This window comes from Felis catus, chromosome A2, assembly GCF_018350175.1.
Source record: "Felis catus isolate Fca126 chromosome A2, F.catus_Fca126_mat1.0, whole genome shotgun sequence".
Lineage (NCBI taxonomy): Eukaryota > Metazoa > Chordata > Mammalia > Carnivora > Felidae > Felis > Felis catus.
This window is the reverse complement of record NC_058369.1, coordinates 97,488,305-97,504,923: the sequence shown is the minus strand read 5'-3', so window position 1 is coordinate 97,504,923 and position 16,619 is coordinate 97,488,305. Positions and strand designations below refer to the sequence as shown.

At 39.7% G+C, this 16,619-nt stretch overlaps 2 long non-coding RNA genes across 2 annotated transcripts in view; one reads left to right on the top strand and one right to left on the bottom strand.

The window, feature by feature from the left end:
* LOC123383879 overlaps positions 1 to 7,715 on the bottom strand; it is a 32,698-nt gene extending 24,983 nt beyond the window's left edge. The window contains exons 1-2 of the long non-coding RNA XR_006594214.1: positions 7,501 to 7,715; positions 2,634 to 2,748 (exon numbers count right to left, since the gene is read on the bottom strand). This is a non-coding gene — a long non-coding RNA (uncharacterized LOC123383879). The remainder of the gene's footprint in view (positions 1 to 2,633; positions 2,749 to 7,500) is intronic.
* Positions 7,716 to 7,855: 140 nt separating this feature from the next.
* LOC111557288 lies at positions 7,856 to 8,729 on the top strand. The gene is made up of 2 exons (XR_002737235.2): positions 7,856 to 8,022; positions 8,357 to 8,729. It is a non-coding gene; the product is annotated as an uncharacterized LOC111557288 (long non-coding RNA).
* The last annotated feature ends 7,890 nt before the right edge of the window (positions 8,730 to 16,619 follow it).

The following is a 16,619-nucleotide window of genomic DNA, read 5'->3' as shown; positions in this document are numbered from 1 at the left end:
CCATAAGCTTCAGCCCCTATCTATTCCTTAATTTTAAATCCTCCCCAGTTGGGTGTGTGCTTGTGATCTGAGAGAATCCATTAACTTTCCTGTCCCTTTCAGGAAGCTTTTTGTGTATGTCTATATCTAGGCAAATAGCACATCTTTATGGGTGGGTAGAAGGTCATATGGAGTGGGGCAGAAGATGATAGTTAATACGATATTTTTCCCTTGTGGTGTCCCAGCCTTGGAGTACCTAAACGGGTTGGAAATACTATGTGGACACATGTTACATTAGCATGTCCAGTGCAGAAGCAATATCTATAGCCAGAGTTCTATGATCTCATTGATAACCAAGATAGAAAACCAATTTTCTGTTTCAATATGAATCCCAAATTGCCATTTTGTGGGTCAGATCAAAACAGCTTATAGGCTATATCTAAAATATATTCAAAATAATAGTTTTTTTAATCTTGTTTTTACAGGGTTTTTGTTTGTTTGTTTGTTTGTTGTTGTTTTTTTTACATTTTCCCTGAAGCATCTATCTATCTATAAGGCAGCTCCAGCTAGGACCCTGTAAGTAGAATGAGTGTTGAGTTGTTAGAAGAGGGGAAATTTCTGAGACATTTTCCAAAGTGGAAGTGAGTTCTCTCTCTGTGTTGGCCAGCAAGAGTTCTGGTTCTCAATGTTTGCTACAGAGAAAACAATCATAATAGGACACTTAGGTTGAATATTTTGGATAGTAAATACTAAGCAAGTATGTGAACCACAAATCAGTGTGTGACCTTGGACCACTCACTCAAAGAAAAAGGCTTGGTTTCTTGACCTCAAATGAGGTCTCTGAGGTCCCTTCCACTGTAACTTTTCACATTCAAAACTTGAATCTATGTACTCAATATACATATTCTGAGGTGAATTCATTTTTCAGATATTATGTGAAAGACTAACAATAATGGCTTGCTTTTTTTTAGCATAAATATGTAAAGTTATCTCATTTCATACTTGGCCAGATCAGTCCCATCTCTATACCCAAAACACATGTGTGCATGCATGTACACACACTCACTCAAATATGCACATGTACACAATAAGATGTAACATCTGTATCAGTAATAATCATGACTAGATTATAACACACTAATATTAAGGTGTCCCAATGTATAAACAGTTTAAAAACATGACTAAGAAGAAAATCAGAACACAATAGCACAATGAGCATTCTTCAGATTAGGTACCTACACTTCTAAGGGAAAGCTAAAATTATTGGGGGTTTTTAGCCAAATTGTGGAAAAAGCCTAAATGTCCATCAACTGATGAATGGATAAAGAAATTGTGGTTTATATACACAATGGAGTACTACGTGGCAATGAGAAAGAGTGAACTATGGCCCTTTGTAGCAACGTGGATGGAACTGGAGAGTGTGATGCTAAGTGAAATAAGCCATACAGAGAAAGACAGACACTATATGTTTTCACTCTTATGTGGATCCTGAGAAACTTACCAGAAGACCATGGGAGAGGGGAAGGAAAAAAGAAAGAAAGAAAGAAAGAAAGAAAGAAAGAAAGAAAGAAAGAAAGAAAGAAAGAAAGGAAGGAAGGTAGGTTAGAGAGGGAGGGAACCAAAACATAAGAGACTCTTAAAAACTGAGAACAAACTAAGGGTTGATGGGGGGTGGGAGGGAGGGGAGGGGAGGTGATGAGCATTGAAGAGGGCATCTTTTGGGGTGAGCACTGGGTGTTGTATGGAAACCAATTTGACATAAATTTCATATATTAAAAAAAATTTTTTTAATTAAAAAATAAAATAAAATTATTAGGGTTTTTTGATGATTCACAAAGAAATAATCAATTAAAAATAAAAGTTGGCTGGGGATGTGTCTATTAAAATCTGATGAGATATATACTTAGGATTTATGTACTTTCCAATTATCTATTTCAATATAAAGTTTAAACATTTTTTAAATGCTGGAATTCGTGCTGCATCTCAATTACATCGATCAATAATAAGATTTCTGTTCATAGCCCACTGAAATATCAACTACATCACAAAATCGTATTATATAAAGAACCCATGACATTCATATTTGGATAGTTGTGAGAAGGCTATAGATAATGCAATAGAGCAATGAAATCACTCACTTGCTACTGGTAATTAGGTTTCATATGCAAAATTATGCTGAGAAGCTTAGGGTGTCTCTTTGGAAACACGAACATTAAAAAGTTGCAAAGACTTCCACAAAAAAATCCTCATCATAGATTCTATTGCAGTTACTGCCATACTTTATCGTAATGAAAATGATTGTATTTCGGTGCTAACTCAAGCAAGAAAAAAATGTAAAGTTTAAAACACTTTGGGCTGGGCCCCTGGCAAATTACAGAGTGTTTCTGTTGGGAGTTTCCCTTTTAAAGGAGGCTTGGAGAAAGGGAAGGGACCCATAAGTATGTCTCAAGCACTGCTTCTGGACTCTGGAGAGCATTCCACCAGAAGTAATGACTCCTATTATTATCTGTAGAGAATATGGACAGTGGAAAATCATGCCCGCATACTTTTGAGCCAAGTGGAGGGGCGGTAGAATACATAAGTTGGAAGTTACTGTAAACACACACTACTTAAAATTGCAGATGTAGGATACATTCATTGTGTGCCCAACATACCCATTTCTTAGGTTCCTTTGGCCCATGAGGTCCAGATCAGTTTGGGGACTTGAGGTCATCTCTGCAGGGGCGCTGTTGTCCCAGCCAGTGAAGGAAATCTTCATCCTCTCTGTGACTAAGTATAGAGAAACAGCTGCTTTAGATAGTTCTGTGAATGGCAAGAGACTGCCTGAGGTTAATCAGGCAAAAAAAAAAAAAACAAAAAAAAAACAAAAAAACATGACTGACCATGCAACAGTGGTTCATCACAACTCAAACTTGTTATGGGAAACAAGAGGTGAAACCAATGGGCTTGATGTCCTGAAAGTGAGTTAATACCATACAGACTTGAAGCCTAAAGTGTCTCCTCATGGCTAGTGAAAGGTCCAGGGAGATGTCCTTTGGTGGCGCTTTCATTTTCTGTATGTGCATGCAGGAAGTATAATATGCATGCTAGGGCTTAGAATGAGTTTGCAAATGATATCACAATATAACAACTTTATTACGGTTTCCCTGAACAGTGAGGAGGGGCAGGTATCTATTATTATGTAGAACATACAGATAAGAAAACTGAGGGTAAGTGAAATTAAGTGACTCACCAAATATCACAAGCCACAAAAAAAAAGAAACATAGAAAGAAAGAAGAAAAGAAACTAATTGAAAAGATAATGAATTTTCATGGTGCAGGATTTCACATAGGTAGCAAGATGGTCTTTCAAGTTAGAAATTAGAGGACCTTCAATGCAGATCTAAAGAACTGAAAGTTTATTTCGAAAGTCATGGGAAGGCACTTTGAGGAGGAAAGCGACTTGGCAGTGTTTAATGGGGATTAGTTCTATAGAAAAGAACAAGATTGGCAGGGAGAAACTACAATGTATATAAACAACAATAACAACAAACTGGCAAGTAAAACTGTTTGAGCAGTTACTATGTTTCAAAACCTCCACTATGGACCTTACTTGTAGAACCTCCACGTAAGCTAAAAGAGAAGTGATATTATTAGCTCCAGCATATAAATAAAAATATCATTGGAAGAGAAAGGCTTTGCAAAATCACCTGTAACTAAGTAACAAAACCTGGGTTCAAAGCCACATCTCTGGCTTTCTAGTGGTCACGCTCTAATCTCCATGGTGAATTCCAGGGAAGCGGAAGGGAAGCTGGCACTGAGTAGCAACCACTTTAAGTCAAGGCACTATCATCATCTGCCTTGACTACTACAAGAACTTTCTGCTACTGTTTCTGTTTTTACCTGCTATATCAGCTAGGTATGGCCACATAACAAACAATCCCAACTTTGGCTGCTTACAATGACAAATACTATCTAAGTTTCCAAGAATCAGGAGTCCAGGAGCCATCAAACTGGCTTGTTCTGACTTTAAGTTGTCAGAATATTGGCAGGAGCTATAATCATCTGAAAGCTTGCATGGGGCTGGAGGACACGCTCCCAATTTGGCCCCCTCACACAACTCATGGCACAAAGTGCTCAGTTTCTTACCAGAAGGTCTTAGTTCCCCATAATATCACAGCTGGCTTCCTCCAGAGCAAGTGATTAAAAAGGGGTGGTAAAGGTCACATTGTCTTTTTTGACCTAGCCTTAGAAGTTTTATACCATCAAACCTATCATGTCCTATTTAAAAGGAGTGTCGGGGCGCCTGGGTGGCTGAGTCGCTTAAGTTTCCAACTTCAGCTCAGGTCATGATCTCATGGTTCGTGATTTCGAGCCCCACGTTGGGCTCTGTGGTGACAGCTCAGAGCCTGGAGCCTCCTTCAGATTCTGTGTCTCCCTCTCTCTCTGCTCCTCCCCTCCTCACGCTCTTTTTCTCTCTCAAAAATAAATAAACATTTTTAAAAAATTAAAAAATAATAATTTTTTTTAAAAAAAGTAGTGTCACTAAGCCCTTCCCACATTCAAAGGAAGGAAAATTAAACTCCATTTCCTGAAGCAAGGAATATGAAAGAGTTTGTAAACATACTTTAAAACTGCCACACTCTCCTCTTTAATAGATTCTATATATGCAGTCATTATCTTTTATAAAGATCTCTCTTTTTACATCTCTATTTACATCTCTATTTTTATTAACCCTTCAATGGTATCTCATCAATTTGAAGATAAAACCCAACATCTTTGGTCCTACTTGATGTGGCCAGTGCCCACCACCCTCTAATGTCATCTCCCATTTCTCCCTAGCTTTCTGTCCTCTGGCCACACTCTCTTGCTTCCAGTTCCTCCAATTTCAGTTCAGCCAAATTCCTCTTGGCTCAGGATCTTTATGTTGTTCCTGTAACCAGAATCATCTTCCTCTTGCTCTCATTTATTCATCATTCATCATGAGCTTTTCTGACTCATTAGCCTTCATCAACTCCCCAGCTACAAGCTCTTGGTATACCCTGAACTCTTCATCTGTAGGGCTAACCAGTTTATGATTGCTTACTTATCTAATTATATTGATTATAGTTATAGGGTCCGTTTTAACATTGAATCCTAGTGCATGATAAAGAATTTGGCTGGTGTTAGTAAATATACCTGTATTGAATAGGTTACTAGGAAAGTAAGATGAATTCATAGAACAGATAAAGCTAACCCTTTAACAACATGGGCTTGAACTGTACTGGTCCACTTACATGTAGATTTCTTTCAATAAACACAGTACTCTAGTACTGTATATAGTACAGTACTACAGTGCTATAAATATATTTTATTTTCTTATGATTTTCTTACTAACATTTTATTTTCTCTAGCTTTATTGTAAGAATACATATGACATACAAAATATGTGCTAATTGACTATAATTGGTAAGGCTTCCAGTTCAATGGTAGGCTATGAGTAGTTAAATTATACACTATCCTAAGTGAAATAAGCCATACAGAGAAAGACAGATACCATATGGTTTCACTCTTATGTGGATCCTGAGAAACTTAACAGAAACCCATGGGGGAGGGGAAGGAAAAAAAAAAGAGGTTAGAGTGGAAGAGAGCCAAAGCATAAGAGACTCTTAAAAACTGAGAACTGAGGGGCGCCTGGGTGGCGCAGTCGGTTAAGCGTCCGACTTCAGCCAGGTCACGATCTCGCGGTCCGTGAGTTCGAGCCCCGCGTCGGGCTCTGGGCTGATGGTTCGGAGCCTGGAGCCTGTTTCCGGTTCTGTGTCTCCCTCTCTCTCTGACCCTCCCCCGTTCGTGCTCTGTCTCTCTCTGTCCCAAAAATAAATAAAAAATGTTGAAAAAAAATTAAAAAAAAAAAAAACTGAGAACTGAGGGTTGATGGGGGGTGGGAGGGAGGGGAGGGTGGGTGATGGGTATTGAGGAGGGCACATTTTTGGATGAGCACTGGGTGTTGTATGGAAACCAATTTAACAATAAACTTCATATATTGAAAAAAAATTATACATAAATTTTCTATTGCACAGGGGCAGTGCCCCAACCCCCACATTGCTCAAGGGTCAACAATATTTCTTCTGCTTCGAGAAGACTCAAATTAAAAAGAGGTAAGCCAGGGGTGTCTTGGTGGCTCAGTCGGTTAAGTGTCCGACTTCAGCTCAGGTCATGATCGCTCATTATCTCGTGGGTTTAAGCCCCACATCAGGCCCTGTGCTGACAGCTCACAGCCTATAGCCTGCTTCGGATTCTGTGTCTCCCTTTCTCTCTACCCTTTGCCCGCTCACTCTCTCTCTCTCTCAAAAAAATAAATAAGCATTAAAAATTAAAAGAAAAAAAGAGGTAAGCCAATATATCTCTAATGTTAAATAAAGACAAAAAGAAAAACATACCATAAATGTGCATAAAATGGGATACACCGATGATTGGGACACGAAGAGGGGAAATACAATTAGAGAAAGACAAGGAAGGGATACATGTAATCAGAACTCCTACTGAGTCTCTGATCTATTTAAAATATTAAAGAGATAAAATCCTAATCTTAAATTGTACTAAAGTGGAATAGACTTGGCTCTGAAATTTTAAAATATATCTGCTCATCAAGGTAGCTTTGAGCCCTAAGAACTTTTATTCTGATGTTTTGTCCCATCATCAGCCTGCAACTCCATCACCTACACACTAATGTGCATGTTAAAAGATGCACATATGGCAGTCTCTAGGGGCTGTCACCCATGGGCAAAAGCACCATCTAAAAAGTATCACTTTCGCAGTCTCATTCTCTTTGTTAACACACCAAGGATGAGGCTCCTGGATTAGAACTGTTCTAGGTTTGGGGCTGTCTTCTGGACAGGAAGAGGTTGTGTTGTCAAACACTTTGCACTCAGGGGAATAAGACGTCTGCATTTCAGAGAGTCCATTCAGAGCACAGTGCAAGTTAGAAAGGAGAATGGTTTGCTGGGAAAGAAATTCAGTTCCAGAAGCACAGCTCTGAGCCTAGAGAGGACAAACAATGCTGCTGCTAAGAATAAAAGCAAGTTCAGTGTTTCTCTCATTACGGTTTCTCTTGCTTGAGCTCCTTAAAACCTCTTCTGTTGTGTCCAGGCCTGAAAGCTTCTGGTGATCTGACTGAGCCTCTCTAATGGGGTGCTTGCAGTTCATCTTACTTCTCATTAAAAAAAATAAGCTCATCAGCACTATAGCCTCAGGGGTCCACAAGGAACATGTTGATAGAAAAGAGGCCTTCGTTGTTTATTAGCATTACACAAAGCCTCAGAAATTTACGCTGGCCTCAGCAAGCTGTGGTTCCAAATGTGAACACTTGTCACAAGGCGTAAGTCATTGCTAGTGACGGGCCCACAGGGCCCTAAGAAGGCTGCCCTTTCACTCACCCCAGGTTATTTGAATCAGGGAACCTTTAAGGCGACACCCTTCCCAGAAGTCACAGGCACTCATCTGGGTTGAGGCTGCAGGAAAGACAGTCCCTTCAAACTAAAAAATTGTGAAGTACCGACTTACTGTAAGTCCAGGAGGAGAGATGACGTGAATACGCCATCGCACAAGAGAGCGTACGTACGCCGTTGCGCATGCGGGAGTGTAGGGGGGTACACTGTCGCACATGCGGGGAAGGGGGAGAGGGTATGCCTACACAGTTGTGCGTGCAGGGGGTGGACGTACGCCATTGTGTGCGTGGTGAGAGGATACACTGCCACACGTGCGGGGGGGCGGGGGGGGGAGAGTATGCCTACTCCCGGGTGTGGGGGGAGTAAGCTGTCGAACATGCGAGGGGAGAGTGGGAGGGCACGCCTGCGCTGTCGCACGTGCGGGGGAGGGCACGCCTGCGCTGTTGTGCTTACAAGGGCGTGGGGGAGTACACCGTCGCACTGCGGGGGAGGGTACGCCTGCGCTGTTGTGCGTGCAGGGGCGTGGTGGTGCGCCATCGTGTGTGTTTGGTAGGTGGGGTAAGCCGTGGAGCGTGCTGGGGGCGGCGTACGCGGTCTGGAGTGCGCGGATAGTCTAACAGCAACTGCAGTTTATGAGGTGAGTTTCTTGCTTGGTAGGTTAATCTCTGCGTGTCGCGATGACTTCGTGGCTTACTCCAGCTCATACAAGTAAGGGGTGGAGTCAAATTTTTTTTACGTGCAAAACCAGGACTTTCTAATCTACGAGCCTCCCTTTTCCCTACCAAAGTGTATATAGCCTCTTGACATAAATGCAATTTTTAACAAACGCCCCTTTGAGAGTCTCATCCTAAACTAGGCAGGCGGAGTAGTGCCAAGGGGGCACAGGGCCAGCCGACCTGGGTTAGAGTTCAGTGTCTGCTGTTGTGTCGTGCTGGGTTACCAGCTGAGCCAGTCTCTTCTTTGGGGATTAGGTTGGCTGCCCTGCTGGAGGACAACTTGGAACACAAGTTATGCATCAAGCAACCAGTATGTCAAGAACCGAGAAGAAATAATGTTCCACAAGGGTAGGCACAGCAGGAAGAAAACTAAATTAATTTCAATTGCTGCCAGAGGAAAAAAAAGACATTTATTTCAGCGACTGATACCAAATACTGACTGTTACGAGACTGAGCACAAGAGCAAGTGACTTCAAGTTAAACCTGACCAAATTGATTAATAGAAACCACCAAGTAATTGCCTGTAATAACAGCTGCCTGAAAGGCACTGGAATGTTTGTAAGGAAGTCTCAATTCCACCCAGCCCAAGCATTTAATAGAACCTGAAAACAAAGAGTTTGTGACTATATTAAGTATATAATTACTATTTTTAATTACTTGACTTAAAGGTGGTTAGTTTACATATGCTTCTTAGTCTTTCCCTCCTCTTGCTCACACAATAGCTACACAATAAATACTGAAGCAAGGAAAGAATGAAATGTAAGTAAGCAAAGAATGCAACAGGTTCAATCCTATTCCACTTCGCAAGGCAAACTGAAGCCCTTTTCACTAAGACAGGAGAGAAACGTTTTCACCAGTAAAGCGTAAAAGGAGACATAAATCGGTGTCTGATTAACCTAACATTCACCAAAAATTTGGTAAGGTAGAAACCTATTGTGCAAATATTCCTCTCTAAATTGAGTTTGAATTTTCACGCTGTTCCTATGTGAATCAAATAATTTTTGAATTAGCCATTGCTATAAATCATCTCCCTGTAATTAAAATGATTGGCACAGTTACTTCTATCATAAGTCAAAATAAACTCTTCCTTCATATTCAATATGCTAGTTGTATGTCAGGAGACCATCTGTAAATATCTGACCTGAATCTCATTCTGAGACAATAAGATCCTGCAGGCAGTTAGTATGGAACAAAGTGGCAAGTTCTGATTAGCATTGGTGTTGTTTTAAGGAGTCTAAATCCATTTAAGTTTGCTCCAAATGTGGGTTTGCCTTAGGAGAGACTCAGAACATTTTGTGATTTTAAACCAGGTTGGCAAACTATGGCCTAAGGGCCAGGTGCAGCCTCCTTCACCTGTTTTTATAAAGTTTTGTTGTATCACAATGACATCCATTTGTTTACAAAGTACTTATGTCTGCTTTCAAGCTATAAGAGCAGAGTTGAGTAGTTTAAGAGACACTTGCAACCCCGAACATGTGTGCTATACAGTGCTTTACAAAAAAAAAGTTTGTCCACTCTTGCTCTAAACTATGCCCAATTCTTTAGGTCCTATCACATAAACCAAATCAAATCAACAATGTTTATTAAGTTCCTGTTATGTGTAAACTGGCATATTCACCTCTTACTGAGTAATCCCAGTCAAAATCTTCCCCAGGAACATCCATTATCAGGGTTAGAAATAATGTTTCTGGCTGCTTGCATAGTCCAGAGTTCCAGGGTCATGGCCAATGCTACAATCTTTTTCAAGCAGCAGATATGGACTCATGGCCCTCTCCCATGGCTCTCTTCTCAGTGTTTTGGGTAATATAAGACATAGGAGGCCCAGATCATGCTATGACAGAGCTGACATTCTGCCTGGATAAAACGTAGACTAGATTTATAAGAAGCTAATGCCTGCAAGATTTAAATTTTGCAGTTAGCCTTGACAACCTATTCAGACTTTCAAGTCCCTTAGGCTTAAAAAGAAAAACAAAAACTATTAATTTTTCTGGCTTGACAGGGATACTTTGTTTACAGTTATATGAAGGCATTCCTACTTAAATCCTTTTAATACTGTAAGTTATTAATAAAAATATAAAGAAACATATAAACAATTAATTGTATGTAGCATCAAGAGATCATACAAACATGTTTGCATCAATCTATCAGTAAAAGCCCCAGAAATGAGAGGGGAAGATGACAGAAAACCCAGGCACGTTGAGATCAATAGAGTGATCACTGGGCGCATTTCTGCCCTAGAGCATTGCACACATCAGTATATAAAGCCTTAGAATGATTGCTTTTTGAATGATACCTTTATTTTTTTTATTATTTTTTTTTTTTTTTTATTTTTGGGACAGAGAGAGACAGAGCATGAACGGGGGAGGGGCAGAGAGAGAGGGAGACACAGAATCAGAAACAGACTCCAGGCTCCGAGCCGTCAGCCCAGAGCCCGACGCGGGACTCGAACTCACGGACCGCGAGATCGTGACCTGGCTGAAGTCGGACGCTTAACCGACTGCGCCACCCAGGCGCCCCTTGAATGATACCTTTAGTACTAGGAAACTCGTTACACCTAAGCAGGACATGACCACTGCTTCATTTAATGTGTGTCAATGTGCTGTGACTACATTTCTCAATAATATGTTGATTGCACGTTTATGAGAAGATAAGTCCTCTTGTTAGTTTTCTCAGAAAAAAAGAAACAGACATTTAAAACTTGGCAAGATTTCTGGCAGTCAGTATTCTACAAGGGTTCATGACATTTCCATGAAGCTGTCTATAACACATCACCTATCAACCTCTTTGACACTATCTACACCAAAACATCCCAAAGGCAGTCAGAGGTGAAGGCTCTGGAGTCTAATTAACCTGAAGTGTCAAGTTTTCAAATTCACTCCAGCCTAAAGATTCTAGGAAATTTCAATATGTTCATTAATTCAACAAATATTTATCAAGTTTAAGGCAATGTTAAGGATACAAAAATGAGCAAGAACAGGTTCTTGCCTTCAAACACCTCAAAATATATCTGTGTCATAAGAGAGTGCTAGTTTGAGGCGTAAGTGGGCTAGAAAATCCCTGACAAAAATTATTTGAGCTTTTCTGTAATAAATCAAATCTAGCCTATCAGAAAATTGTTTCCTAAGTAAAAAGGATTTTGCTAGAAGGAAAGAGATTATATGCTGTTTTGAAATGGTTGTAGTTTTTTTTAACCTGTTATACTCAAGTTTTAAAATTTCTCACAATAAATTTCTTACTGATTTAAAGCAGTTCGTCATATATAATACAAGAATTTAACACTTTTTAAAAAAAGAATATGAAGCTATTAATAGCCTTTGATAATCATGAAAGACCAAAGCTTTTAAAAATAATAATATTGTGCCTATTGTGTTACTTAAAGATAGAAAGGTAAAAGCAAACAACAGCCCCTACATGCAATTGGATGCTGGAACAGAAAAAGGGTATTAATGAAATAACTAGGGAAATCTGAATAAAGTCTGTACTTTAATTAATTGTATTGTAGCAATGTTAATTTCTTAGGTTTGATAAATGTACCAAGATTAAATAAAATGTTAACATTAGGGGAAACTGGGTGATATTGTATATGGGAACTCTATATTTTTGCGTCTCCTCTGTAAACCTAAAATTATTTTAAAACAAAACTATTAAAGAATAATGCATATCCCAAGTCATTGTTCAAAGCTATTTAGCTTTCCTCATATCTTGGTATAGACGTGAGAGAATTCAGACAGGAGCATTTGAAATTGGCCAGATAGGAAAAAAGTAAGTCCTGATAATACCTTATCTAAATAAGAGCACAGAAATATAGGCTTCTAGGGGGTCTTTCAAATGTGAAATGTACCTCTTTGCTAGGAGATTTAGAGGCAAAAGTATATAACTCTATGAAAGTAGAGTCAGAGGGATCCTTAGGTTTATTCCAGCTCTTCTCAATTTATCCATCAATAACTCCCTTATGGACAGACTGTTAATGGGCCTCCAGAAGGTATGGAGGTTTGCCAGAAGTGACACAATTACAGATAGAAACTATCTTCACAGTGTCAGGTTTAACTTCAAAACTTCTCACAATAAATTATGTTTCATATTATTTGCTTCTATAATTGTGTTTCCAAAGTTCTTATAAAATTGATGCTCAAAACAAAAACAAAAATTTCTGCTCTTATTACTTAAAAAGTATTAGCTGATTTTGCCATGTTGATCTAAGGGTATGATTTCATCTTTGGCACAACACTATGAAATTTGGTGAGGGGTGGGAGCAGGGAGAAGGGGTGGGCTGTAATTTGAGAATGACAGAGTTCTTGGCCTAATAGACATCTTGAGCAAACTGCATCAACTCTGTCAACTGAATTAAGACCAGCCACTCCTGCTGGATGGGGTGGGAAGGGGAGCGATCTTGAGCATATGGAAGTGCACACTCTCACTTTAGACTCAGGGAAGCTTTCAGCCCAGAAAGTTCCTGGGGAACTTTCCCATTTTATGTTCCCTGTCTTTGTTTTGTCATCCCCTGTCTTTTCCCCATATGGGGATGGGAAGAACCTTTTTCAATATATCAAACTCAGTCAATTTAGGAATCCAGGAGGCTGACATACATTTTTTTTTAATGTTTATTTATTTTTGAGACAGAGAGAGACAGAGCATGAACAGGGGATGGTCAGAGAGAGAGGGAGACACAGAATCCAAATCAGGCTCCAGCCTCTGAGCTGTCAGCACAGAGCCCAACGCGGTGCTCGAACTCAGAGACCGTGAGATGACCCAAGCTGAAGTCTGACGCTTAACCGACTGAGCCACCCAGGTGCTCCTGACATACATTTTTAAATGCCTTTTCTTTCAGTTTGTTACACTGATAAGCCCATTGTAATGGACTCTAAAAACTGCATGAGAATATGTGCCCTCCAGGGGCCCACTTCTGTCAGTTCTACAGAGCACAGGGTGAAGTGATTCTATTAGCCCACTTCAGGCAGTAAAGATCAGAGTGCAGCTCTGATTTGAGAAATACCACCCCAAATCTTATTTATAGAATTAAAGACAGGCCTGTTTGACTTATTTAGATAATCCCACAATTTATGGATTGGGTTGGTTTAACGGTTTTACCTGACATTTATTACTCAGATACTATTTCTGCAGTCGTTTCAAGTTCAAGATTTGCCTGTTTTTCTGTTTAACTCCAATCGATGGCCAAGATTACTACAGTAAAAATTGTTCTACTTTATATTCTATCAATTAATTAGAATTGCAATATAATGCACACTGATATAAGTTGTAATTAGTCTGATGAGCTAAAAATCATAAGTATTAAATTGCATATTTGTTCTACATATTGGAACAGGAAATACCACATCCTGTGTTTCTGGCATGGTTAATTTTATAACCACACCTCCAAAAAGCATGTTATTGTTTTTTCTTTTCTTTTCTTATTAGGAAAGAAAAAGAAAATCAGCCTGATTGGGGGAGAAAAATCCTAAGAACTTTAGTCAACTCTAACTAGCTTCTGAATAATTCTAGGAATGACATCAAATCCTCAGATGTCAAGCTTCTGAGAAACTTTACATAGATGCATTCCTTAGGGGCTGGTCAGTAAGAGTCATGTAAGAGGTGTTGGTAATGTAGCACAATAACATTTAAAAATTGTCATTTATCAGGGTGCCTGGGTGGCTCCATCAGTCAGGCATCCAACTTCGGCTTAGGCCGTGGTCTCACGGTTCGTGGGTTCAAGCCCTGCATCAGGCTCTGTGCTGACAGCTCAGAGCCTGGAGCCTGCTTCAGATTCTGTCTCTCTCTCTCTCTCTCTCTCTCTCTCTCTCTCTCTCTCTCTCTGCACCTCGCCTACTTAGGCTCTGTCTCTGTCACTGTCTCTGTCTCTGTCTGTGTCTCTCTCTCTCAAAAATAAATGTTAAAAAATTCTTTAAAAAATTGCCATTTATCTCCTGTTTTGTCACAAGGTAAGTGTGTTTCCTCTATTATCCATTGATGCTATTTTGAGTTTATTTCTAAATGTCTTTTAGAAATTGGAAGATGTGTTTGCCAGGTTTATGACTTACTCATTTTTATGGGTTATAAGTTTAAACCAGATTTGTCTTTTCTACATGATATTACTCTAATCCTAGCACATAGTTGAAAGGAAATTGCTAGATTTACTCATCCCCTGTATTCATGGAATATAATGTATTGGATTTTCTCCTGTGTTTCTCTTGAGTTCTTAGAAAAAGCAATGTGAGTTGTTTTTTTTTTAATTTTTTTTTCAACGTTGTTATTTATTTTTGGGACAGAGAGAGACAGAGCATGAACGGGGGAGGGGCAGAGAGAGAGGGAGACACAGAATCGGAAACAGGCTCCAGGCTCTGAGCCATCAGCCCAGAGCCTGACACGGGGCTCAAACTCACGGACCGCGAGATCGTGACCTGGCTGAAGTCGGACGCTTAACCGACTGCGCCACTCAGGCGCCCCAGAAAAAGCAATGTGAGTTTTAATCAGACCACATCATATAGAGGGTATAAAAAATTTTCAACATTTTATGCTATTTGGTAGAGCTTACTTTTCGCATGGTACAATATCTAAAATTATACATTTAGAAGGCATAAACTCAAAACAAAAATCTCTTACTTTAATTTTTAATAGTCACCCCATAAAAGGCAACAATACTTTTTGGAATTTTAAGGTGAGAAAAGTATTCCAGTAACTGAAAATTGAAGCTAAGCCATTTTAGACATCATCCAGATATTATAGTCTAGATATCCCTTCTCCTGTCTGCCACCAAAATATCCCCAATTGTATTAGTCAGGATTCTCCAGAAAACACAGAGCATTATACATATGTGTGGATGGAGAGAGAAAGAAAGAGGTTGATTGATAATAAGGAAACGGCTCACATGATTATGGAGTCTAGGGAGTCCTAAGATCTGTAGTTGGCAAGCTAGAGACCCAGGAATCCAGTGAATCAGAGCTGAAGGCAGAAGTGGATGGTCCCAAGCCAAAGAGAGTCAAGCAGGAAGAATGAATTTTCCCTTATTCTGCAGTTTCTTCTAAGGCTTTCAACAGATTGGATGGGGCCCACTCTCATTGGGCAAGGCAATCTTCTTCACTCAGTCTAGGGATTCACATGTTAATCTCATCCAGAAATACCCTCACAGAGAGGCCCAGAATAATGTTTAACCAAATATCTGGGTGCTTCATGGCCCAGTAAAGTTGACATATGCAATTAACCACCAAACCAATCAAATCATGGTAGGATGTTGGACATCAGATAGCTTATAAGCTGTGTTGGTATTTAGCTTCAGAAGAGTTCTAAGGGACATAACTTATGTGTCAAACTGTAGCATCTGTAATTTCTATTGTGCAGCATACTTCTTGCCTCCCATCCTCTGATTACTTGGAAAATACTTCCTTCATTCTATATGCTTCTGATGGAATATCAGTTATGCTTCAGAAATGGTCAATCCCAGTATTACATTCCCCAGTGAGAGTTGCCTAGGATTGATAAGCAGCTGTAGAGAAGAGTATTGCTTTCTTTCTAGTGGCTGTCAAACTAGGATGGTGTGAAGTTGTGGTTGTAGGTAGTCATCTTCCCTGCCCACGTGAAGGAGGCAGTCTGTAACAAAAAGTAAGGTGACCATCATGCACAGAGAAGTAGAGACAAACAGAAGTATGAATGGAAAGTAAGAGAGACTATTAAGGAGAATATTTGAAACTCTAGATCCAGTTGTATCTGAAGCCATCATTCCGAGACTTTCTGGTTAAGTGAGCTAACAGTTTTTTTGTTATTGTTTCAGTTCATTTGATTGTAACCAAGAGAGCCCTGGCTAATGCTAACTATGCTCCTATGTTAAATATATAATATATATATACATATATAAAATATGGGAGAATGTCATATGGATAGATTGTCCTTGTTGACCAAAGTTACAGTTTTGATGGGGATTACTTAGAGCCATGGACAGGACTAGGATTCTTGATCTTCCAGCTGAACAAGTCCTGGAGAACAGTGGCATGGCAGCATTCTAGCTGGATGACCCTGCTGAGAGTAACTCAATGAGATCATAGGAAAATTAAGTCTGTAACTAATGCTGCCACAATTACAGTCATTTAAAAGCCATAAGTCAATGGAGTACTACATTCAAACTAAGAGAGATACTCCAGGATCACTCCATACCAAGTAGCAGCTCTAGTACACAGAATACTAACTAGATTTCCAGTAAAGCCCACTCCTACAAGAGGTGAAAGAACAACACAGATCCTCTTCAAAGTGTAATGAAAGCCAAAATGCAAAACATCATCAGGAGCAAACACATCCTAGAGCTCTGTTAAAATCCCCTATGAACTTATACTTCTGTCAACCTCTGAGAAATCAGACAATGTCTGATTTCACAGATACATACTACCTGAGGGCTGAGGCTGCGTGTTTTGTAAGCAAAACTTTATGATAGGGTGTTTTGTTTTGTTATTGTTAATTAAGAAAGAAAATAGAGATTCTAAAAGGCATAGAATGGCATCCGGGGCCCAGGGATACATTATTGCCTCTTGCCCTC